The sequence below is a fragment of the Mixophyes fleayi genome, chromosome 10 (genome assembly GCF_038048845.1).
Source record: "Mixophyes fleayi isolate aMixFle1 chromosome 10, aMixFle1.hap1, whole genome shotgun sequence".
Lineage (NCBI taxonomy): Eukaryota > Metazoa > Chordata > Amphibia > Anura > Limnodynastidae > Mixophyes > Mixophyes fleayi.
The window spans coordinates 102,056,351-102,084,034 of record NC_134411.1 but is presented as its reverse complement, the minus strand read 5'-3'; the positions used below and the strand labels follow the sequence as shown (position 1 = coordinate 102,084,034).

The following is a 27,684-nucleotide window of genomic DNA, read 5'->3' as shown; positions in this document are numbered from 1 at the left end:
GCTGAAAATTATAAAGGGCTTATTGTGAGAAGTGCCGTCCCACCGGAGGTGTGGCCAGTGATGTGTGGGGTGTGGCCAGCTGTGTGTGGGTGTGGCCAGCACCACGGAGGGCATAGCTTGCACTTCCCTCCAACCACCTACCTCTCCCTCCCATCCTCCCTTATATAAAAAGAGCACCACTAACTGGCTCACACATCATGTATGTAACGTGAAGAGTGGGAATACGTCCCAGCTGTCCCTCATGCCAGGGCAAGCTCCTGGTTGATAGGGATAGTCCCTAAAATCAGGACTATTCTGATGGAACTGGGACAGTTGAGAGGTAAAGAAATGTTATTTTATTAACCATTGAAGACAAAAACACAAACAATTGTTGATTATTTTTATTTATAAAGTGCTTTAACAGAAACATGCATGAACAAAGCTAATTGTCAGGTTTTTACCACTAAACAAAGTACAGGGTGCTGAAAAAATAAGAAATAAAAATAAAACTTGAATCTATGTATAATATATATAAATACACTGTGTATTGTATGTATCTATATTGATCCTAATATATAAACATTCACTGTCCACTTTATTAGGTACCTGAACACCTGCTAGTTAATGCAAATATCTAATCAGCCAATCATGTGGCAGAAACTCAATACATAAAAGCATGCAGACATCAGGGGCCGGGGGCATCTGCTCTCCGTGCCGGTCCCATAGTGGGCTACCTTGGACTGGGTCACTGGGCCCTTTAAAATGTTCCTAATAGGCTGCTGAGCTGAATCTTGTCCCCCCGGGCTAAAATTTCCCAGCCCTCTTTAGACATGGTCAAATATTACAATTGTAGTTTAGACCAAACACCAGATTGTAGAAGAAATGTGATCTCAGTGACTTTTACCGTAGAATGATTGTTGGTGCCGGACGGGTTGTTTCAGTACCTCAGAAACTGCTGATCTCTTGGGATTTTTACACAGAGCGGCAGTTCTGTGGGTGGAAACTCCTTGGTAATGAGAGACGTCAGCAGAGAATGTACAGCGTGGTTCAAGCTGACAGGATGGTGAAAGTAACTAAATTAACCATGGGTGGTCTGCAGAAGAGCATCTCTGAATGCACAGCACATCCAACCTTGAAGTGGATGTGCTACAGCAGCAGAAGACCACACAGCACCCTTGTGACCGCCACACGATACACAGCACCCTTGTGACCGCCACACAATACACAGCGCAGTTGTGACCGCCACACAATACACAGCACTCTTGTGACCGCCACACAACACACAGCACCCTTGTGACCGCCACACAATACACAGCACTCTTGTGACCGCCACACAACACACAGCACCCTTGTGACCGCCACACAATACACAGCACTCTTGTGACCGCCACACAACACACAGCCCCCTTGTGACCGCCACACAATACACAGCACCCTTGTGACCGCCACACAATACAGAGCACCCTTGTGACCACCACACAACACACAGCACCCTTGTGACCGCCACACAATACACAGCACCCTTGTGACCGCCACACAATACACAGCACCCTTGTGACCACCACACAACACACAGCACCCTTGTTACCACCACACAATACACAGCACCCTTGTGACCACCACACAATACACAGCACTCTTGTGACCACCACACAATACACAGTAAACTTGTCACCGTCACACAATACATCATCCTGAAAAACCCCGCACCCTCCTCCCCACCCCAGATGCCCTCACAAAAAAATATTTTTCTCCCCCCTGGCTGGCCTGGGCCTATATGTGGAGAGCCTGGGGGTACAGCCCCATCACACCCGTTGTTAATCCGGACCCTGCCTAGAGTGGGGCCTATTTTTTCCCGATTTTGTGATTCTAAATGTTGGTTGCTATGCTGTTACTGTAAGGTAAGAGGACTATATGACTGAAGGGATAATGAAGACGGGAGCACGGTTGCTGTATGTTGTATATGTAATAAAATAAGGGGCTATATCTGGTCCTCCAGAATCTCAATGTTTTCCATGTGGTAATGCCATGTCGAGCTGTCCCTCTGCCGCGCTGCGTCGTAAGATAGATACTAGTATTGGAACAGAGCACTTCCTGGAAGAAGATCTGGGAGTTTCCTAAAGTCAGTTCTGAAACATAACGAGCGCTGTAAAAATCCCTTTATTGTCTCTGCAATTTATCTATTAATATTGCGCAAAGGTGCAAACTTGAAGTAGACATTTGCTTTCAGTCTCTAACTTGCAGATAAAGACAGTTGTTGATTGATTGCAGAACTGCACTTTGCAATGTTAGCAATTAACCCTTTCTGATAGTATACGCTCCTATAATGTTGGCAGCACTACTCAACCCGCAGTATTGGATCTATGGCTGTGGGCATAAGGAAGGGGGGGTGTAGGGGGCCTGCAGGCCCTCAGCCACACCCGTGTGCATATTTGGAGAGCCCAGCGTAAGTGTGACCTCCTCTCTGATACATCCTGCCTGTTTGTTTGCTGTTGCCCATGTAAGGCAGATCGTGTGGAGCTTTCAAGTCGGACTCAATTTGTCGTCATGAAAAACCTTTTTAATAAATTCCACGGCTGACACGGTGTCTATAAAATATGCCAGAGAGTTAGCACATAGCGCCTACTGCTTAATTCGTCCTTGGCCCCGGGCTCTGGTGCTGTGGGAATTTTTGGCTGGGTTCCCGGTGCTGCTATTCAGTTTGGAAATAACAACCACTTTGGCAGGAGATGTTACGAAGGGATCCAGCTATCGGTTTCAGAAAACTATTGTTCTCCCCGGCACATACGTCGCAGGCACTGAGCACCGCGCTGGCCTTCTCCATCCACGCTGACGGCAGACGTTGCCCATTCCACTAACGTAAACCGTTTTACGAAATATCTCTGATTTAAAACATTGCTTGCGGAATAAAAGCTCGAAGGCAACTTTTATTGTTTCATTACAAAAAAATGTTTCAGCAGCATCTCTAGGGATTTAACTATATTATCAATAATAAATATCAGTAATAGAGTTTAGAAATCATATAACACCTTCATGACCGGTGGCATTTCACGTGGCTGGACCATGTTTCACAGTTTTGTCAGGTGTTCGATAAATCAATAATATTTTGTAACCAGTTTGTGTCCCCTTTTGAATTTTTCCCTATTTTGTTTTTTGGGGGGGGGATACTTTAAGGACCTGTTACAAGACAAACAGGCAAAATGACAACAGCACAAAGTTTACAATTTTCCACCAAGATTCATTTTGGCATCATTCATCATCATCATCATCACCATTTATTTATATAGCGCCACTGATTCCGCAGCGCTGTACAGAGAACTCACTCACATTAGTGCAATTCTAGAAGATAACACAGGTCTATTATTAATAGTAAATCGTTAGACTATGGATATGAAAACAACGTACTTTGTGTAAGTTAAGACACAAAGGGTCTGAGTCAATAAGGAGAGTAAGGCAAAAAAAGGAGTAAAATTTGATCCTGGACAAACCATGTTACAATGCAAGGGGTGCAAATTAGTTTATTATTTTGCACATAAGATAAATACTGGTTGTTTTCCATGTAGCACACAAACACTTGATAGCTTTATTTTTACACTGAAATGTAAAGTGGATCTAGGACATGTCCTTCCCCAACTATAAATCTGTCCTCACATTTTATATTTACCTCCCCCTCCAATGCAACATAGTTTTGCCCAGGTGCAAAGTTACTCCTTTTTTTTTCATTTGCTCTTCTTAATGACTCAGGCCCAAAGTCTGTAGAGATGGAGGGTGGAAATAAGCAACATTTTCGCTCAAACATGGCATATTTTAAAAGCAGTCCCGGAATTTTATAGTTATTGTTTCTGAATCAAAGAAGAGTTTGCCTCTGTCTGGAAGATGCTCAAAAGGTAAAAATGTCCGACTTGTCCGTCCAACTTTGATCATTTTGGGCTGCACAGAGTGGATGGATTCACCGCGAAGGAACCGGTCACTTGGTGCCGGACTTGAAGAGGTTCAATACAGTCACCCACCCGTGTTGTCTAATGCATCTGGTGATGCGCTAATTGCACTGTTTGTAGACAGTTGTTATTGACAGCTAAAGTTGAGTCTTACAATTTTTTTATTACTTTGGCCACTTTCCCATTGATTCCTAAAGCAACTAGGATTGAATGTAAGTTTACACAGACTGAACAAACAGTATGTATTAGTAAGTGTAAATATGCAGATCATTTAGGTTCTGAACAGAATGGGTGTCATTCATTAAGGGAGGCCAAAAGAACAAGATGCTAAGATGACACAATATTTATGTCATTAAGCCCCCCCCCCCCCCCGCCAATTATCTATTGCGGGGGCGAGAACCCTGCTGCAGGTCTCCCAGAAATGCAGGGGGTCTCTTGGACATTGCGGCAGAGTAGGCAAATATGCGCTAAAGAAAAGCATCTAATGGATCTCTAGAGACTGAAGTGTTTTTTGCATTTCTGTCTCCATTACTGTAGTCATGTTGTCACCTGTCAGTCTTTGATTCTCCTGGTCTTGGTCTCCATGAAAATGGCCACCTCCATAGGCATCAATACATGGACATAGGACACAATTTCTGAACTGTGTCATCATGCCGCAGATGGCGAAGCCAACCACGTCTTGTACTTGCTCAGCATCAGGGAGAATGCCAGACTCTTCAGGGAGTGAGGGAGATCACCCCTATTTCAGGGAGTCTCCCGGACATTCAGGGAGAGCTGGCAAGTATGGTTTAGTGCGCATCTATGCAGGCGTAGTGCCATTTAATGCACAATACGGTAAGTATCAGCATTTACGTTCCTTAATGAAGCAGGTCAATATGTTTCATTGAACACCTATAGGATAGCAGGAAAAAAACATAACACCCCCCCCCTCCCCCCCCAACATTACAAAATAAAAATATTTCCCTTTAAATGAGATTTGCCCTCTGATGAACTGATGATATTTGGCAGTGAAGGTTTAAGAGCTTCGTGTTTTAAGGTATATCCTGGTCTAACCTCGGGGAGAGACGGAGAAAAGTGTAATTATGTCTTGAGACACAAGTAGAATACATACTGTACGTGGAGGTCTTCCAGAAGTGTGGAGTCTGGTTAAATGATGAGCGTTCAGCTGCTTTAATAAACCTGCTGTGTGTCACCCAGCAGGACACCACGGAGGCTCAATCCAGCCCACCCAGGCTCCACGCAAACTTCAGCCCATACATGTAGGTTCCAAGCTGTGAATTATCCCCATCTCTGCTGGTGGAGGCAGCTTTTACAGCCGTTATGTCTGTGACGTTGTTGCTTTGTAGTTGAATGAGAAAACTATTTACATAAAAGGGCTGAATTAAACTTTGCTGCTCTTGAACTGTCCATTACAACATATAGATAGAAGTTGCTTTACCACGAGAAACTATTTCGGGGGAACCTTTGTTACTGTTTAATAAATATGAATGTACTCACCGAGAGACATGGTCGGATGAACACAAAATAAAATCTATGATGTGAAGAAGGACGAATATTACTGTCTTACAGTCATACAAATGTGAGGATTGTTGTGTTTACGCAGAATGTACTCACTGCACAGTGTGTTATATTCCGCAGCGCTGTACAGAGAATATTTGTCACATCAGTCCCTGCCCCATTGGAGCTTACAGTCTGAATTCCTTAATATACACACACACAGACTAGGGTTAACTTTGTTAGCAGCCAATTAACCTATCAGTATGTTTTTGGAGAGTGGGAGGAAACAGGAGCACCCGGAGGAAACCCACACAAACACGGGGAGAACATACAAACTCCACACAGATAAGGCCATGGTTGAAAATTGAAATCATGACCCCAGTGCTGTGAGGTATCCACAAGTCACTGCCTTATTGGAGGAATAACGCGGCCTGTGCCCTATTACTGTTACTACGGTAAAAGTGCACAGTATTACCGTTAGTATGGTAATTTTAATGTTGATTTTTGGATGCAGCTCTCGGGGCTGCAAGCAAATACCTGGGTTAACATTACCATACTAAAGGTAATAGTTCTAGCGCCGCATTAATCCTAGACTAACGTGGCCAAATTGAGTCAGCCTCATAAAGTTCTCTTCTAGCAGCGATTTGCAATGGAGCAGAATTTTTAGGCTCCCGTTACCTGTTTGCAGGGGCGTCGAGAGAGTGTGTGTGGGGAGCGAGTCCAAAATCACGTGCCTGGCTGGGGGGAGGGGGGGGGGGGGCGGTCATCCACTAGAAGCATGTTATTTTTTTTTGTTGTTTTAAAAAAAAAATGAAATTACATTTTTGCCGCCCCTCTAATGAGGGGGGCATTAGGACCAGGGAGCTATGTATCAGCACACAATCCTTATCTTTCTCATTTATGGAGGAGGGCCCCAAAAACTTGCTGTACCAGGGCCCCAAATTCCCCTTGGCGGCTCTGCCTGTTTGTACTCGACACCGGAATTTGATAATCAAAACTCACCCGTTATAAATGTTCATTAAACACCGTATATTCAGCCCTCGTCTGGCCAGCGGTAATGTAAGTGAACAAATCGGATGAGCTCTGGTTGTTTCGAGCCGCTGTGTCCGTCCCGACAACACTGGGGTTTACCGTCAAGGACTATATCCAACATGGGTCTGACTTTAGGACCACAGCGCACAATGTCGCTGCCGATATATAGTCAGTATGAAACAGCTCACACTCAGTGATTATATCCATATTAATAGAATCACAAACATTTCTTTCATTCAGCGATTTGTACTCTCACAGAACAATGTAAAATCGACACATCTGATATATTCAGCGCACGCAGAATATCTGTCATTATAATCATCATTCTTTATATTAAAGAGCGAACAGTCACAGTCATATGTATCAATGTCTAGCGGCTTATTAGAAACAAAGTTACATGAGATTAAGTTTTGAGGATTTTCTTAGGTCTAGCGGCCCTTAAATAACATTGGAAATGGCTGTAATGACAACACTGACCTATAGATATAGGTAACGACATTAATATTCACACATAAAGTATTTTCATCCCTTCCCGCCAGGAGTGCATGGGTTAAAGTGTTATATTTTCCTTTATCTCTGTTAAACTTGGCACTTCTAATTTAGTGCAGGGGATTAATCTGCCCAGACTGTGTTTGACATCTTTATACGATGTTGTTTCTCCTTTTTACAAAAAAAATCTCCTATTCTACGGATGATTTTGGAATATTTTCCACATGGAGCGTTGAGATGATTATGTTATAGGTGATGAGGGGTCACCAGGCATTAGTGTGATTACGTGGGGGGGTTCTCAGCCTAATCCCATCTCTTTACGGGTTTATCAGTCTGATATATCAGATTATGTTTACGACACTAACTGAATGTATCATATATATATGGCGTTTATAGTCCTTTATGGCCTATAACATAACATTAAACAAGCGATTAGAACATATTAAAAAAAATATTCACAGGCACTGAATCCCCATCATGTCAGGTTTAATGAATATTATAGTAGTCTGATTTTTTTTCTTTTGCAAATATCTCTTTTCAATGAATGGAAACTAGAAAGACAGTAAGATTTGCTTCAAACATGCAGAAAAATAGTGATTCTGTTGTGTCGCTGGTCAATAACAAAAAAAACAGGGACATTTCAGGGACAATGGAACCACGAGAGAGCGTCTAAGGAAATCAGGGACAGTTGGCAGCTCAGTCAGAATGCCCAGCGTGACCCCCATGATGACTAACAGTGAAACTGGGGCAGGATCCTACCCAGTGGGCCTCTCCCCCTCCTTCGCTTGGATTGGCTCTCACAGACGCAATTTAAAGGTATGTGGAGTCCACCGTCGGGAGGGGGGGGCCTCGATCACCCCCTCTGGATCCGCCACTGACTCCCAGATGGATAGTTCAAGGATCGCACAATAAAACTTGTATCTGTGAGGATGAATCATCATCTACAATCTGCTTTCACGGTTTTTTTTTCATTTTTACATTAATTCTATTTTTAGATTTTCCATTTGTTTTCATTTAATTGACATATTAGGAGATGAATGTACAAAAAAATATTCACTCTGCAGAAATTTCATTAGCTTCTATAAAGGTGTATCTACATCTGCTTGCAGAGATTAGCTGGTATACAGAGGCCTTGTTTTCTCAGTGTCCCATAAACCTTTATGAACCCTCGGAACCCCGCTGTCAATCTCAGTCATTGGGAATAATCCTCCTATGATAGAACATCTGGGGGGGGGGGGGGTCCTAATGATAGATGGATCTGACATCATTGTGGGTCTGGTTTGGTGACATCATTACGGTAGGGACCAGGTCGACAAGCTCAAAAATACACACAGAACAGGGGAAATCAAAAAACTCAAAGATTGCTGTACAGCTACCTTAAACTCTCCCACTGCTGGGACTAGTAGTTCCACAAGAGGTGAAGCGCAACAGGTTGGCTACTTCTACTAAAGAGGAATAGATTATAATTATTAGCAATGTGTTCCATACAGCAAAGAATATTTTTGAGGCTACGTTCCATATAAAAGGATATTACTGCAATATATACTCATGCCGTATGCATACGCATTCACTATTATCCCCACACACTGAGAGACATTAAAATATTAGACTGAGGAGCGTCTTACAGTCAACAAGCTTTACATTTAGGGAGGGGGGTGGGGGAGGAGGGGTGGGGGAGGACTGTAAGCGCAGGCTAAATACCGTTAGGGCATATTCACATAACTGCGACTGAATCTGATCTGTGCGCAGACGAAGACGCGCCTGTCAGGCACATTTATCAATATTAACATAAAGTGAAAAATAGTTTTCAATCCTTATCGCAATGATAAGGATTGAACTATTTCTCACATTTATGTACAACCCAGCACAGAAACAGCAGTTCCGAAAAACTGCTGTTTCTGTGATAAAAAAAAAATCATACTTACCCGCCCCTTCGGAACGCGATGTCCCTGGATCACCTCCTCGTCCTCTTCAGTCTTCTTCTTTTAGCAATTGCGCATGTGCAGTTCAAAGACCTGCACATGCGCACAAACATCTCGCTCGATCTCTGCAACTACAGTTGCAGAGAGAGTGAGCGGTGAGTGACAGGGAGGGATCACATGATCCCTCCACACATGCGCTGCCCAGCTCTGCTCTTCGGAGCAGAGCTGACAGCACTGAGATTTCTCATTCATGATAATGTTCACCAGTTTCAGCTGACGTACATTATCAAGACAAGTTCCCGAAAAAAAATATTTTTCGGAACTTGTTAGATTGCAAAAGGGAACAGTCACCATACTATTGAATGGTGACTGCTCCCCAAAACGAAGCAGAATGCAAAGCAGCAGATATCCACGATATCTGCTGCGATGCACCTTTAATAAATATGCGGGGGACACATCGGGGCATGAATTGTACGTTACAGTCTTCCTTACTATATCTATTATCATACATTGTAAGACCTGGACGCAGGGATCCGGTTTCCTTCCGTGCAACTCTCCAAACACTGCAGACGCTGCTGGAGAAATCTGCGCGTTAATTAAAGTTAATTCACTGCGGAATTTTCTAAGGAATTTGCTGTGTTAGGTGGAGATGAAAAGTTGACTTTTGATTAAATATAAACCCAAGTGCATTAATGTGACTCAAACACACGTTGGGGTTTTATAGTCAATTACTTGGCAGCCATCTACACAGACTGCTTTACAACAAGAAAACCTGTTCCTTCTCAGGATAATTTAATGGAGTCTGGAGTACGTCTGGGAACCCAGGACCTGTCTATAGAGATTCAGAACATTTTCACAACCTCCGTTTATGTTCCTGTGAAGGCTGTGATGAGTGTTAGCAGGGTCCGCAGGTAAATCATCCGTTTAACAGATAACTACAGCCCCTGTAATGCTGGGAGCCTGGTTAATCCCCTCACTACTGATAGGAGCCATAACACTAAGGCTTGGGAGCAGGGGGGTGAACGGAACTTTAACCCTTAAGATACCTCCAGTTAATTATAGGTCAGTCCTGGAACAATGGGATATAGCAGGAACCTGAGCCGGGTACACACCTATGTAATCTTACTTCAGATGCGACTTCTGTAACGATTTTACCAACCACTGAAAGTCCCGATGACCAGCAGATTCCTGTGTACACACCTACACAATGTACCGTCAGATCTGTGATCTTCATCTGTCATAATCATCTGCTGAAAAGATCCTGACTCTGTACACTGTACAGATATCTGTCTACACTGCTGGTCGTGAGTGTGTGCACACTGCTACATTTGCCTGACATCGTCCCATAGGCAAACCGAGGGAGGGTTTCCTAGTGCCTGGAAACTCCCCTCCAAGCCTGGGGCACTGTATAATTGAGGTGGCTGGACCCTGCCCCCGCTTCACACGGCTCTGCTCGAAAAAGGAGAGCTGCCTGCACCTAACAGTAGCACACGTAGCATTGCCCATGTATGCTATAGGGATAGGAAGAGTTGGAGAGCAGCCAAGCACTGTCTAAAAGTATAGCCACGCCCCCATGCATGCTGGTCACGCCCACTGGAGGCGTGGTGTGGAAACCCCCCTATACAAATCCTGCGTTTGCCCCTGCGTCCCATCGTTGATCATGATTTTTAGGATGTTTATTAAACCAAATCAACAGATACGATGTGTTTTGGTACGATAAAACATGATGGTGGGATCATGCAATATCTGACCAAACGGTTGTGAATCGCGTGATCTGCATGATAATTATATAGGTGTGTACCCGTCATTGCTGCAATGGCTGCACCGGTACGCAGCGTGTTGCACTTAATCTCATGTATCAAACTCACTATAGATTGCAAGCTTGTGAGCAATGCCCTCTTACCGCTTTGTCTGTCTGTTAATACCCAGTCTGGTATAATTATTGTGTTTGTTCCTAATTGTAAAGCATTACGGAATTTGCTGACGATGTATAAATTAATGTTAATAAATAAAATATGAATAGAGGTGGCCCATAGAAAAACAAGTGGGACATTGGGTCAGAGAGGAGGATACATCACGTCCTATTCTATAATGTCATCTTGCCATTTTGGTAATTAACAGGTAAATCTTGGGCGTGGTTTAGTTTGCAACACATTAAAAAAAATTAAAGAATACGCTTTGTTGTCCTTGTTCAGATTCCTCAACTTTTACAGACTATCCCCCAGAGACCCCCTCAGTCTGGCTGCGTATAATCAGAAGAGGGGGAGGGTAGGTAAGTTTTAAGAATGGAGGGTGAATCAGTGGGTATATGTGACTTTACAGATGGAAAGGAGCTTGGCAGTGGCTTGGAGTGGTGTGGAAGGAATGCCAACAGGGGCCAAATGGGCAGGGGGGCAGGCGGGCGTCTGCCCCCCGGGCTGGTCACATAATGGGTTGGGTCAATGGGCCACTTGTATTTTTTGTTTCCTTTAAAATGTTCCTACTAGGCTGCTGAGCCAAGTCTCGCCCCCCGGGGTAAAATTTTCCAGCCAGTCCCTTCCCGTCTATATTTAGTTAAGGTGCCCGGTAAACAGTAACTGAAGATTGCAGGGGGTACAGCTGTAAGCACCTGTCACCCCCAAATTTGTGCTGTACAGAAAACATTCTGACGGGTCTTCATTGACGCTCCGATTGACAAAATCCATATAGTGTCAGACTTGGCTTATTTTTATCGGTGGGGAGATAATGATTTAGAAACAGGAGTCTGACAGCGTGTAATGATTAGCAGATCCATCTCTCCTGTCTGTAACCTTTCTGTGGGTTCACAGAGTTATCTGAGGTTCCAAAACATCCTTAGACTTCGGTCACGGGAGTAAAATAACTGGGAATAAACATGGCAGAAATCCTTGATGAGCAGATATATATTGATGTTCCAGCGTCTGTAACCCACCGTCATACCCCACTTCTCTGTGGAGCACCCACATCTGCCTTCCAGGATGCAAGTTACCCTGTTAGTCCTGTTATTCTGAATGGCACCTGCATAGGCCGACCTGCTGCATGTTTCAGTCTTAAATCTTTGCTGACCGCTGAGAAATGACAAGACAAAAAATATAGAGTCAGCCGGAGGTCACGGGGTCACAGCGACTAATCTTCATATGACATGTCCTGCTGCTTGTCTAATTCTTTTACTGTCATGCTCCCTGCGCTGCTTTCTGGAGGTCAGAGGTCAGCATACAGTGGCCACATATAGGGGCTTCCATAGGAAATTCCTGCAGCCGAGTTCTGCTACTGATCCTAAATGATGTTTTATAGATGTTATCTTATCCGATATACCCAGAATTACACCACTAGCCCATGTAAATTGACTTGCCATTTGCCATGTATACATTTTCAATTTTATGCCTAAAAAGTAACTCTACCCACAACTAAAGCAAATAGCGTTGGATGAAGTTCATCAAGTTAAAATGAAAAACCAAGTGATACATTGTACCCACTGTTCACTGTTACCAACATATGGAGTGAGCCCAACAACACTGTTCTCTGCGCTCTAACCTCTCATGTGAATGCGGAGTTCACCAGACGGCCTGTTAGAGCCAGGGGAGCTCTCAGGGTACCGAGCTGAGCATTCTGGGGCCAGGACGGGTGCTGGAGAACCCAGCAACATTCTAGCAAGCAGCTTACAATACAGCGAGCATTCCAGTGTCCTATATACAACACAAATAGCATTATAGTGACAACCAAACAATACAGAGATAATTTTATATACTTCTATTTACTACTAAGGCATTCTAGGGATCTGTATGCAATGCAGACAGCATTCTAGTTATCAATTTACAATAAAGAGTGAATTCTATGGACCTCTATACAAAATAGATCACATTCTAGTGACTAATAGACAATTTAGAGAGCTTTCTAATGACTAATATACAATACACCGGACATTCCAGTCTCCTATATACAGAGAGCATTCTAGTGACCAATATACAATAAAGAGAGCATTCTAGGGACAAAGATACAATACACCGTGCATCCCAGTGTCCTATATACAATACAGAGAACACTCTAGTGACAACCAAACAATACAGAGAGCATTTTATATACTTCTATATAATACTGAGGCATTCTAGGGATCTCTATGCAATGCAGAACGCATTCTAGTTATCAATTGACAATAAAGAGTGCATTCTAGTGACCAGTATACAATACAGAGAGCATTCTAAAGACCTCTATGCAATAAATAGAGCCTTCTAGTGACCAATATACAATAAGGAGAGCATTCTAGAGACAAAGATACAATACACTGTGCATCCCAGTGTCCTATATACAATACAGAGAACACTCTAGTAACTACTAAACAATGCAGTGGGCATTTTAGGGACCTCTTTACAATGCAGAAAGCATTCTAGGTACCAATATAAATTACAGAGAGCATTCTAAAGACCTCTATACAATACAGAGAGCATTATTGGGAGAAATATATAAGGTGCCACAAAAGGTCTGCATCGCCGTACGTGACATTTACAGATATAGCAACGATGCATAATACATTATATAATACATGGAAAACACAACAATTAAAAAACCCGTCATCTACTAGTTAACAGATAACATGATAACGCAGTTAATTACAGGACAGTGAGAGTGATGGTAATGTCCAACATGAAGTCGGCCAGGGCGAGGGAAATCAGGGCGAGGGACGCTGCCTGGAGGTATAGAGGGTGATGGGATAGCCGGGGTCGTAGATGGGGCCAAAAGCCCCCAACATAATCTGCTGCTGTAAGTCGCCCAGAGACCCAACTCCTCTTAAATTATTACTTTTTGCTATTGTATCATGATATGTTGCTCTGTAGTATAAGGTATTATACATTCTATACTCTCTGTACAATACGCTGCCATGCAATGATCTATATTATCATACACTGAACCATATCAGACTCTGCATAAGGGGCCTTTCCAGTTACACCCCTGACAATTAGAAATCGGAACTTCTGCAACTTGAGTGCAGCCGTCGGTCATGACCTGAAGCCTCTCTCTCACTAAACCCCCCAAAACGCAGTGTGTCTTCTGTTGCTACAACATCCAGGATACCTTGTACTATTTTTGTTTCCTTTTGTTTAAGGGGAATCTCTCTGCCGGTCCTGACGAGGAAAAGCCCACTTAGAGCCCTGACATGTAAATGCGTTGCGGAAGAGGCGTCGGCCTCGTCCTCAACAATTAATTTCACTCTGAAAGTTCAAAGTGCTTTTCTGAATGGTCATTTCGCAGAGCAACACTCGCATAAATTAAGCTATGGATTTCCCATTGACATGGGAAAGAGCTGGACAATTAGGGATTATTTTTTTCTACTGGGAAACACTTCTGAAAACTGCAATTTTGAAAAAAGGGTGATATCTAAGGGTCTCTATTCTTCCGTCTTTTGCATCAAATATTTCCTTTCTGTGCTTTTTCATACAGATACAGAATGGGAAATTCCACTTTTAAGTTGAAATTTTGAAATGTAACCTTACATCCCTTTTTGGGGTGTCCCTAGAGGCGGGACCCCAGTAATTCGTGCAACGCTTGTCATGGCTTTGATATATAGGGCGATACGGTAATGAGCCCTTTCATCAATAGACCCCCTACAAACTATAGTTTCATTTCAGGTTTATTGGCCTGATAATGTATAAATTAACAAACATTATCAAGTCCACTTTATTTTGACCGATCCTTAGACCTCCAGAAAAAACAAAAACAAAACAAGAAACAGACGTTGAAATGAAAGAAGATGAAATTCAGCAAAGAATGAGATGATTTATGTTTCTTCTCTTTTCGCTGGCACAGGAAATTTTTACGATGCAGCCATTGTATTTTGGAAAAATAGCTTCCAAAAATCTTCATCCCATCCCAGTTCCCATGTCGAGCTGGGGGTTACGGAAAAGGTTAGTGATATTGTGTTGCTAGGAGCTGGCTGTGTGTTGATGTCTGTCCGCTCTGCATTCTAAATTAGCAACGTCATTAAATTCTGCGTTCCTTGCAGGACTGGGGACAGCGGAAGTTTTTCCTGCCTGAGACGGCACGCAACGAGCAAACACTAAAATTATACCTTCCTGTCCGACCCACGGATGACACTGAAAAAAAAAAAAGCTGAAATGAAAATATAACGGTCTTGTTTTAATGACTTTTCCAACTAATGATTTTTATAGATAAATAATTTCTACAAATAGATTAAGAAGAGTCCTCAGGAGTCAGAGGGGACAGGACCAACGTGTCCTGAAAGAGTTTTCTTGCAAGTTGAAATTTATTAGTGGAATAACATAATGTAGCTTGTGATGGATAATGTCAGATATCTGGATAATGTTGACATCCCGGATAAATCTGAGTATATCTTTAGGGAACATTATTTCATCTCAGGCAAAAGGCAGCAGGACAAGCACTTTAGATGGATCTGGGGGTAATTGTAGATCAGTCATTAATTACACTGACTCCCGCTCCTAATTCAGTTATTGCCCTGAAATGTTTCCTCCTCTGGTGACAAAAGCAGTGAAATAAGTTACAATGTTACTATATGTGACATTATCTGCAGGATATTGAATAATGTTGTTTACGTTTGAAAGGCTTAACTGACAAATGTTTCTGCAGAGATTTTTACCATGCAGCGCGCTGCGTATATATCATCTGTTGTCTATGTATCGCTGGGATGAATAATTTATTATATCCAGTAATATTATACATTGTCCTTGACGTGAAATGCATTTTTTGTGCGTGTTTTCCAGCTAATAACCCTCCCACCACTCTCTATTGTCATGCAGTCATAGTTTCAGGGGGCTCTGGGTGTGTGGGGGGGCAGGAAGGTCATTTATCTGCAAAATGTGACTCTTTTTCCGCCGGGCGCATTCCTATAGTTGGATGTCCACATTTTGGGAATTGCACCCAGAAAATGAATCTGTGCCTACTTTGGTGGGACGTGCGTGGCGGAAGGAGTGTAAACGTCACTTCAAAGAATCGTTCTATCTATGACCATGTGGGATGCACATTGTGTAAGTTATTTTCACGCAGTGCGCAATTCCCGTGGCTTAAATTTTACACCACCCCCCCGCCACAAATGCTAACTTGACATTCAACGGAGGTCCCCCAAATTGTTGGCCATGTAATGAACAGATATCAATCCACCCTGGCTGGCAGCTTCTTATCTGTGATTGGTCGCTTTATGGCTTGTAATGGTCCGGGGGTGCGGCTCTTGTCTATGATGTCACAGTGCAGCATCACACTCCCAAGGATAGAAGATTCCACCCCGCCCCCTCCCCACACTACGTATGAAGCGGGGCGGCATTGAGGAGGGGAAACAAGACCCCCACAACCCCCAGATCGGCCCTGTGCTCGGAGGGTTACAGCAGGTCCAGCTGTAACCTCTGTTGTCACCAGTCACTGCGCAGAATCCAGAAGAACGGCGCGCAGTCCCTGCGCAACTCAGAGAGGGAACGTTTGTCCTGAGGACAGAAGGGTAGATGTGCTGTGGGAGGTTCACCTTTATCTCACTCAGGACAACAGGAGCTGCAGGGGCAACATCCAGGGGCGGGCTGGCAAATATTAGCCCCGGGGGGGGGGGGGGGGGCAAAACTGGACTCAGCAGCCTATTATGGTGATTATAACAGGAACAAAATGCAGATGGCCCAGTGACCCAGCCCCAGGGCAGCACACTAAGAGACAGGCCCAGGGGGCCCCTGGCAACATTCACTCAGCGTTAGTGTTTTAGGGGAAGGGTGGGGACTTATTCGTACGATGCTGGGCCCCCTCTTATAATAGTGACAGTAACACCTCAGATTTCTGAGAAGTCTCTGTAGAAAGTCGACGACCTGGATCTGAACTATGTTTAGATTTTGCCAATTGCAGCATATGAGTGAAAGGGTTAATACATGGCTGAAACTTAGACCTACACCGCCCATAGCCCAAGATGATCTAATTATGGATTTGAAATATACAACTTCCTAAATGTCACCAGTTCTTGGTTAATCTCAACAATAACTAGTTACTCTGTCTCGGCTAGAACTGAAAGTCATTTGTTTTGTAGAGTGTTTATGTTTATTGACATCTTTGTCCCTATTTAAAACTTCTCAGTGATGTCACTGGTTCCTAGTGACTGGATAGGCTGCACTCTCAGTGATGTCACTGGTTCCTAGTGACTGGATAGGCTGCACTCTCAGTGATGTCACTGGTTCCTAGTGACTGGATAGGCTGCACTCTCAGTGATGTCACTGGTTCCTAGTGACTGGATAGGCTGCACTCTCAGTGATGTCACTGGTTCCTAGTGACTGGATAGGCTGCACTCTCAGTGATGTCACTGGTTCCTAGTGACTGGATAGGCTGCACTCTCTGTGATGTCACTGGCTCCTAGTGACTGGATAGGCTGCACTCTCAGTGATGTCACTGGTTCCTAGTGACTGGATAGACTGTACTCTCAGTGATGTCACTGGCTCCTAGTGACTGGATAGGCTGCACTCTCAGTGATGTCACTGGTTCCTAGTGACTGGATAGGCTGCACTCTCAGTGATGTCACTGGTTCCTAGTGACTGGATAGGCTGCACTCTCAGTGATGTCACTGGCTCCTAGTGACTGGATAGGCTGCACTCTCAGTGATGTCACTGGCTCCTAGTGACTGGATAGACTGTACTCTCAGTAATGTCACTGATTCCTAGTGACTGGATAGACTGTACTCTCAGTAATGTCACTGATTCCTAGTGAATGGACAGCCTGCACTCTCAGTGATGTCACTGGTTCCTAGTGACTGGATAGGCTGCATTCTCAGTGATGTCACTGGATCCTAGTGACTGGATAGGCTGCATTCTCAGTGATGTCACTGGATCATGGTGAACTGATAGGCTCTCATTAATGTTGATCAGCCCAGAAAATGGCTAACTCTACTGTGTGTAGATAAATGGTTCAACTAGCTATGCCAATTATTTTAGATGCTGCAACACCACTGTGTATAAATCAAATACTCCACACCATCTGTTTATATAAAGCATGACGTCAGAGTTATTTTTGGAGTTTTGCAGAGTAATAAACTGAAACCGTACTGAACTCAAGGGGCCTGATTCAAAGAGATGCAGACTGAGCGCAATGTGCGTTTGTTTTAAAATACGCGTAATACACCCGAATTCAACAAGGAATGGATCTGAAGATGCGTGCGCTGATGAATACGGGTCTAGGTCCGCTCTGCTCTAACAGACAATACAGCAGGATACGTCCAATACTATGTGGAATATAAAGTCACAAAAGAACATACAGAAAAAATAAAAAACTATTCAATTAATGTCAGCTGGTAATAATATAGGCATTAATGATAAAATGAATATATAAAAGTTTTTTTGTCCGATTGGTCGCTGTTAATTGGTGGTTGCCAGCAACATACAGTCCAGTGCTATAATCAATTCTTCCTTGCTCGTTTGCGGTTGGTTGAGGTCATATGGTTTATATACTGTTGCTCATATCTTCCTTACAAGCTGAGATACTGAGATTCTCAGGTGGTCACCATCATAGAACTAAGGACACCTCGCGGTATGATCCAAGCGGGCTGCCTATAACCTCACCCAGCAACCAAGCTCTGTGTCTCACCGTTCACTCATTAGGTCTATAAGGTTCCCGAATGGTACTTTGTGTAACAGGAGTACCAGGAGCAGAGCGCAGCGAAGCCGCCCAGTCTGCTCCACCATCCATTCAATCACTGCCCAAGAGTGGAGCTCACTATTCATTTGGGTCATTTGAAGTCAGAGATCGGAGCCTGGGGCAGTTTCCGCTGCTCTCAAACATACAGCCCACTAGCGGAGCCCCTTAAATTCACACCTCACAGATGCCGACATGCGATGACAGCTCAGTAAAGCCGGACAATTAACAAATGCCACCAGAAATGATATACTCTGCCCCCGGGGCCGCCATTAAACAGAAACACTATACAGATCTTTAATGAGGTCTTAAATCTGTTCCAATCATTTAGTGAGAACTTTGCTGCTCGGTTAACTGTTTCCATCTCAATACAAGTATTGGCTGTAGGTCTACCGTCTCCAGCGCTCTCTGAGGGGCGCATGGTAAGTTGAACGCAAATTGCGCTCTTGGCATGTAAAACGCTTTTATACTTTTGCACAAGTGGACAAAGCACCGATTTCTGAGATTAGTTTAGATCAGGGGGTAAATGTATTAACCTCCGGTTTCTTCAACTCCCGCGAGTTCGGCGTCTTCGGCGCTCAAATTTAAAACGGCGCTGCCTTGTAAAGGGAAGTTTCCCTTTACAAGGCAGCGCCGCTTTAAATTTAAGCGCCGAAGACGCCAAACTCGCGGGAGTTGAAGAAACCGGAGGTTAATACATTTACCCCCAGGTGTATAAAAGTGTATTATACACCAAGAACTCTATTTGCGTTCAACTTAACATAAGCCCCGGAGTTTTTAATATACTCTGCGTTTAAGGGCAATATTCACACACGTCACAATTTGGCAATGGGCTCATTCAGATGACCAGAGCGCTTTTCAACTATATAACTCAGGTCCAGTTTCATTCGGTATATTTTTTTAAAATATTTTCTCCATCCAAGTTATATTGTTTTTTTTGTTTTTTTTTAATGCAGATAGGACTTTCTGTTGATGCTTTAGTTGAGTAACTATATTTAAATTGTTAGGCATTATATGGGGAAAAAACATTTAAAAAATAAACTTTCCCATGAGTCTTCCTTCAGTTAACGCAATCCCCAGGATTTACCCTGAATTTTATTGTGCAACTTGGATGGACATACGGATGTGGCTCGTTATAATATATGTGCATTTTTATTTATTTTCTTATTTTACTTTTTTATTGCTTTTTTAGTTGTCCTCGTGTTTGCTTGCTTTTTACAAAGTTATCATGCTGTAAAATAGCAATGTGTACTAGGGACCTGTAATAACGTGCACATTGACACTAGGGGCGCTGTGGTAGCGCTATTGCGGGGCTCATAAGACCCCACAGTCCGTCCCTGCAGATAAATACAATAATGACCTTACCAGGTGGTCAAGGAGCTCTTTTATTGGGGAAAATGTGGAGTTTGTGCTCCATATATCTACAGCCCAGAACATTGTATAAAGGAATAAAGTATTTGCTACTCTCAATGTTTGTTTATTTATTGACTAAAGTCAGTGACTTGAGTTGTGAGTTGCAGTAAGTAACAGAGGTGCTTGTGCTATTTTGCCCTCTTCAATCTGTGTAAACGCTGAAGAAGAAAGAACGTGTTAAATGAATTAACAATGCAAAAACTATTCATGATAAACAAAGACGCAAAAGGGAAAACTAAGAACAGCGATAACGGGGGCACTTCTCAGCCTTTTGGCTAAGATCAAGTGAGAACCTGTCCAAGTAGGGAATCGCCCACCTGAAAGGGCCATGGGAAAACTTGGTTTGGCCAGAAAGCCGGTAGCTTGAAAGCCTGGAACAAGTGCCCCTGGAGTGGTGACCCAGGGGTGCCTGAAATCACTTGGGGACTGGTCACCCTCACTTGAAATTAAGGCACATTGCACAAATTCCACTTTTGAGCTCACTCACTTCCTTTGCTCTGGCCTTCTGGCTTGGCAGGGAAGGGTGGGGCCGTCTTGCACGGTCACCATTTATTTTTCTACACCGTTTGTTCCTTGACTTATGTTTATGTTTTTTTCACTGGATTGGAGGAGGTACGGGTGCCCTTATGGGTCCGATCCCCGAAGATCTAGGGGGAGTGGGGTGGTCCTAGTGGCTCCCACCTCCCTGAACCATCTGAGGTCTCCCCTTGGGGGAGGCAGAAGATTTTGGATGCCAAGGGGAAAGCTTTGGCGGAACCCTTGGCAAAAGGGACCCCCCTAGCCTTGCTCCCCTAAGGGGCCTTATGGCACCGGGGGGTCGGGGATAAAGGGACCCTTCCTCTTTTGAGGAGGGTCTGAAACCGTACCCTTGAGCACGTTTTTTATGAGTTTTTCACCTATTTCTATTTGGAGCACTTGGGAGAAAGAACGTTCCAGGTTTTCAAAAATAAAAAAACGGTGGCACAATGTGTGTTCTGAATAGATGATAACTTAGATACTTAATACTATAATGGATACAAGATAACTAGATATTGGGTCGCTTCATATTTTAGGTTCCGTGACCCCATAAAGTCATTTGGAGGATAAACGTAATGAGGAAATGTTTCTATTTTATTTCCTGCTCCAGACAAGCTGAATCCAGTTATTTCATTCACACAACACAAACAATGTCCATTTGTGGGGTCTTACTATGAAATGTAGATGTCCTCCGTCTCCCAGAATCCTTTGCTGCCACCGCTCTGTGCTCCTGGTCATCGCTCCAATCTGCCAGTCTTCATTTCCTGCTCCGCAGCCAGACGCGGGATCCGTCACCAGAGGACATTTAATACAAGAGATTCAAGTACAGGACAAATAATACTTATGTGGTTAATGCTATTTGTTCAAAACATAAATTGTAACTATGTTTCTAAACAAAAGTTACTAATTTAAGAATAATATAAATAGAAACAAGAAACAATAGACAAACAAACATTTCTGCAAGAGGAGAGTATCATACGGAAATAAAATATATCAGATACGTAACATTACTAGGAGTACCCACATTGTAAACCTGGCTTCTGTCTTATGTAGGTTATAAAGCAGCATTTGCTTCCTGAGATACACCTACCTGGTATACATAGTTATACTATCATCTATTATATATAGACATAGATCTAATGAGGACTAAGGAAAGAAAGAGATAACAACATAACATTATATTTCTTGTATCTGCTGGATGTAATTCTAAGTACCTCACACTCTGTGTGTGTAGACAACTGCACAGTACAACTTCTCATGTCCGTTCTGCCAGATGTAATACTCTGTATCTGTTCTTAGTCTATATGTATCGACAATGCACAGTACCACTTCTCATGCCATGTATGGTGTATTTAATACTCTGTATGTGTTCTTAGTCTATATGTCTGGACAATGCACAGTACCACTTCTTATGCCTTGTATGGTGGGTGTAATTCTAAGTATCTCATATTCTGTATGTGTAAACAACTGCACAGTACCACTTCTCATGTCCGTTCTGCTGGATGTAATACTCTGTATCTGTTCTTAGTCTATATGTATGGACAATGCACAGTACTACTTCTCATGTCCTGTATGGTGGATGTAATTCTAAGTATCTCACACTCTGTGTGTAAACAAATGCACAGTACCACTTCTCATGTCCGTTCTGCTGGATGTAATACTCTGTATCTGTTCTTAGTCTATATGTATGGACAATGCACAGTGCCACTTCTCATGGCCTGTCTGCTGGATGTAATTCTCAGTATCACATTAATTCTCAGTATCACATTCTGTATGTTTAAACAGCTGCACAGTACCACTTCTCATGTTTTGTATATTATAACGTAACTCTCAGGTATCTGTTTTTGTTCTGTATGTAATTCTAAGTATCTCTTATTCTGTAGACAACCGCACAGTACCACTTCTCATGTTCTGTCTGCTGGATGTAATCCTCAGCATCTGTTCTTATTATAAATGTACAGAAAAAAGCACAGTAACACTTCTCTCGTTCTGTCTACTCAATGTTAGTCTCAGGATCTGGTCTTATTATATATGTACAGACAAAAGCACAGTACAATTTCTCTTGAACGGTATGCTGGAATAACTCTTAGTATCTGTGAATAATTAGTCTGTAATATAATGCTATATAATATAGGAATCCTATCTGTTATTCCTGCTCTATGTACAACACCCATAATATACAGTATACACTGCTCTCTCAGCAATGACAGTAATCACAGTTATCCCCTCAGACATTCACCTCACTCAATCAATGACATCTCCGTCTTCCCCTCTGACTCTGCTCCATGGTTAACCGGCCAGTAACCCTTCATGGGGGAAGCTGACATTTACATGTATAAATGATGTAACTCTCATCTTAGAGGGAAGCGGCATTGAAGAGACGCAGATCAACCAGTTCATCCTCCTCTGCATAGATAAAGGGGGCTCAAATCATCAGGAGAAACAGATGGGGAGAAAACTAATTGTTGCCCCCATCCCCATAACTCGTAAAACTAAACATAATGTGTAATTAATGTGTGCAGTCTGAGCAGAGATACAGCTGCAAAGGGTTAATTTACTAAAATTACATTCAGGTGAAACATTTGCCCCGGACCATAGCAACCAATCAGCAATTAGCTGACATCTGTCTACTACAAGTTAGACAATGAAAGCTAGCGTCCGATTGGTTGCTTTGGTCTAGTGCAGGCCCGGCCAATCTGTGGCTCTCCAGGTGTTGTGACACTACAAACCCCAGCATGCTTTGCCAGTAGATATTCAGCCAGTAACTGGAAGGGCATGCTGGGAGTTGTAGTTTCACACCACCTGGAGAGCCACAGGTTGGCCCAGCCGGGTCCAACGTATCTCCAGCCCAGGGGTATAAACATCTCTAGAATGAGATGATGGAAATAAACAGCGTCCAAATAACAAAGAGATAATTCATTATATGATAAAGGGAACAGAAACCTCAGCTGGCGAAGTATTAACTACAAACATACAAAATATTCATCCAATCGGAAGCCTCAGTTTGCAATTATGCAAATCCGCTCTCACTGTGTAAGATGCGCTTACATGCTCCTCCCCCTGTTCTACTCCAATCGTAAAGAGGCATCAGCATCACATCTGCATACGGACCTAAGCGTACACTTGTACACTAAGCAAACGGGCGTACGCTCAACTAGTCCCATATATGTTCAACAGAATATCTGTATATTATTATTTATTATTGTTTATTTATATAGCTCTGATTATATTATGCATCGCTGTACGTAGAATATCTGATTATAGCTATACTCCATGTTGTCCTGAACCAGTGATAAAATATATATAAGAAAGTATTTGAAAAACAACATGAATTATAATTACTATTTTGTTAAAATTATCAATACAGTTACATATAGGGCCTGATTCATCAAGGAACGTCCATTTACGTGCGGCATCTAATATAAAATCTCTCTGTGCATGCGCGGAAACGAGACTTACACCGGGAAACGCAGCTGCATGCGCCTATAATGTGGGCAACGCACCAGAGAGGTTGTTGTATCTAATAACGACCTCACTATTAGCTGCATTAGGGTCTGTTCCCCTCACACATACAACAAGACTATGTAAGATATGAGAAAACACAGCTTTTCCGGCAAACAGAATTATCTGGTGTGGGCTTAAAAAAAATTGGAAAATTTGACATAGTGCAGGATGAGAAAAGCTCAGCAGGAACTGGGGAATCTGCGTTTAATCATGTCCTATTATACTGCGCGTGATGCGCCCGTAGACGTGCAGCGCAGGATGAGCCGCTTCCTCTGTTCCACTTCTAATAACGGGATATTCTGCATTTCAGTTAGGAGCGATGTGAGCGCTGTATCTGGCTGTGCGCGTTGCTGCGTTAGTGCGCGACCAATCCTGAGCAGAGATACATCACGGACCGCTCCGGACGCGCTGCGCCACACACCTATTTCAACTGAATCCCCCCCAATGTGTTGCATTTATATTTTAACATTATGTTTTTTTATTTATATGTTTATTTAGATGGTAAGAAAGTGTATCAGTAACATAGAAACAAATAATCATCATTTATTTATTTAGCGCCACCCACTGCCCAGGACAGAGAATATTTGTCACTCACATCAGTCCCTGCCCCACAGAGCTTACAGTCTAAACACACATTATATATATATATATTCTTAACATAAACTAATACCTCTCACCTCCTCCCGGCTGGTAAGGCTGCATCCAGATACACTGATGTCTGACGCAGAACGCTGTCCAGGCTTCACTGCTGCCCAGGAGCAAACGCAGGATATCTAGAGGGGAGGCCCCAAATGTTAGATTTAATAATACAAAACAACTGGACATCACTCACCTGTTACACTGACATGTCCCCTGGTGCCCACCAACTCTTCTCACATATGCCCTCACCCCTATTCTGCCCCCCTCGTTTTTCTGTAGCCTTCTCTTTCTGCGCCTCTCCCCGATTTCTGTAGTCTGTACTTACCTTCTATGCTTCTTTTTTCGCTTCTCTGATTGACCGCGGCTCCTATCACCGGCAGCGTCGTGACGTCACGGCTGGAAGCAGGACACACACAGATGTGGTGCTGCACTGTAGCAGCACCGCAGAGGGGAAAAAAAAATGCCGAAATGTCGTTCAGAGCATTCAATGACAAAAAAAGTATTATATATATATATATATATATATATATATATATATACATACATACACATACACATACACAGAGAGAGAGAGAGAGAGAGAGAGAGAGAGAGAGGGGGGGGGAGAGAGAGAGGGGGGGGAGAGAGGGGAGAGACCCCCAGAGAGAGAGAGAGAGAGAGGGGGGGGAGAGAGAGGGGGAGGGAGAGAGAGAGGGGGGTGGGAGAGAGAGAGAGGGGGGGGAGGGAGGGAGAGAGAGAGGGGGGGGAGAGAGGGGGAGGGAGGGAGAGAGAGAGGGGGGTGGGAGAGAGAGAGAGAGGGGGGAGGGAGAGAGAGAGACGGGGGAGGGAGAGAGAGAGGGGGGAGGAAGGGAGAGAGAGGGAGAGAGAGAGGGAGAAAGAGGAAGGGAGAGAGGGGGAGAGAGAGAGAGGGGAGAGGGAGAGAGAGAGAGGGGGGAGGGAGAGAGAGAGGGGGGGAGAGAGAGAGGGAGAGAGAGAGAGGAAGGGAGAGAGGAGAGAGAGGGAGAGAGAGGGAGGGAGAGAGAGAGAGAGAGGGAGAGAAAGAGAGAGATTTCATATATTTATGTTTTATAGGTAGGGACATATTTGAATTTCATTCTTCTGTACATACATTGTGAATAAATAACTATATTGTAAGCAAAGAACATTATTTATTTATAATTATTCTGAACAAAGTGGTGTATTTATAAAGCTTAGATACAGTCAGAGTCCATTCTACAATTAAGGTCACTGTGTACCATACATTTCATTGTTAAGTTGCCGGTTTATATGACCGTATGATAGGACTTTGGTAAATCAAAATCTGCTGTAAAAAGTGGAAATAAAATAACAGAAAAGGAAAGTTCTACGGAGAACGTGACGCGATCAAAATCACATTTGAAGTAAAAGTAAAATTAAACAGCTCGTGAAGTAATGGATCGTTTGAAATAATAAGCTCCAACGAAAGTAATGGTCAGTGTCAACTTCAGGCAAAATATCTCCTGGATTTGATGTTTTCCCAGTGAAAATGGAAAGCGACATAAAACAAGATCCTGCCATGAAGACACACACATAATACATATATACATATATACATAGGCACACGTGTGTAACTATACACAATGAGCTCTTGCCAAACTCTAAATATACGTTAAAGATATAGAATGATGGACCCGATCCAGTACGCAATCTGCACGCAGGAGACCCCGGATTCAAGACAGAACACACATGATACATATGTGCAGCATAAAGTCCCATCAGATCGCATGGAAAGCAAAAATTATAAACATTACACTATAATCATTCATGAAAATATATTTACCACATAAACACAGGAAGAACATGCAAACTCCACATAGATGAGGACATGATCGGGAATCAAACTCATGACCCCAATCTGCTAACCACTCAGCCACCGTGCACCCCATGAGTAAGACATAGTTATAACAGTTTAAAATCCATAAACATCCTCTGTTTAAAAATGAATCTATATTAAATAATAATACTACATGCAATAACTGCACTGTGTATACCTAAGGCCACCATGTTCTCTGTCACCCCCCTGTGGCAGGTCGTGGTATTACGAGGGATGGGCTTTTCTAACAGAGCAAAGAGACGGTGACTCTGGGACTCGATTTAGGTATTGTAAGGAAACTGCTACAATACAGAGGACCCTTCATTGTCCAACTGTGGTCTATGCACCTTGACCTTTGGGATGGTCGGGATCCATTCTATATCCCAGTATGGACATTATATGGTGCGTGCAGGGGGCTGGCTGTGCTGTATGTGTCATTGTATACAATGGAAGTAGTCTTATGCCTGAGAGGAATTGCTCAATGTTTCAAGACTGACTGTAAGGGGTATATTTACTAAACTGCGGGTTTGAAAAGTGAAGACGTTGCCTATAACAACCAATCAGATTCTAGTTATTTATTTATTAGCACATTCTACAAAACAACAGATAGAATCTGATTGGTTGCTATGGGCAACACCTCCACTTTTTCTTTACAGAAGGTTTGCTAAATCTACCCCAATATCTCAGGGTGGCCGATTTTGGAGGTTTCATGCTTGAAACACAAGTAGGACAGCAAAGCATTCTGGGACATCCAGAACAGAACATCAACACTTCCATGACCCTGTGTGCCTGACAGGACACGCTGAGACTTGTTGTTCCACAACAGCACTTCCATAATAGAAGTTCTGTAAAAAGCCTAGGGCTGGAAGGCCATGCTGGAACTTGTAGTTCTGCAACATCTGGCGAGCAACAGGGAACCCTCTAATCTATAGCATTCTTTCTTGTCTAATTTTGGACTTTCCACGGAAAAAATGTGAGACGGGAAGCACAAAGCTCGCGCGGTGGTCAGGACTTGGCTGGTGTACAGGTATGACACCATAGCTGAGCAAACATTCCTGTACCTGCATGTAACTAATGTGTGTCCAGGTTTATATTCTCTATCCGGCCGTTTCCTTATGTACAGAACCGCGCAGCTCTATCTAACAGCAGTGAGCTGGTAAACTGGGCAGAAGGGCATGCCACACACAGATAAACCAGAGATCAGCAGATGCCCCATGTACCAACCTCAGCCATGGAGGCAGAATTTAATAATAATTTTTTGTGACCATCTATTTTTTAGCTTAAAAAGGAGATCTCAGGCTGATTG

General features: G+C 43.2%; 1 long non-coding RNA gene across 2 annotated transcripts in view; it reads left to right on the top strand.

Moving 5' to 3' along the window:
* Positions 1-27,684, top strand: part of LOC142104586 (uncharacterized) — a 165,314-nt gene that overhangs the window by 126,398 nt on the left and 11,232 nt on the right. The gene's annotated exons all lie outside the window — the stretch shown is intronic.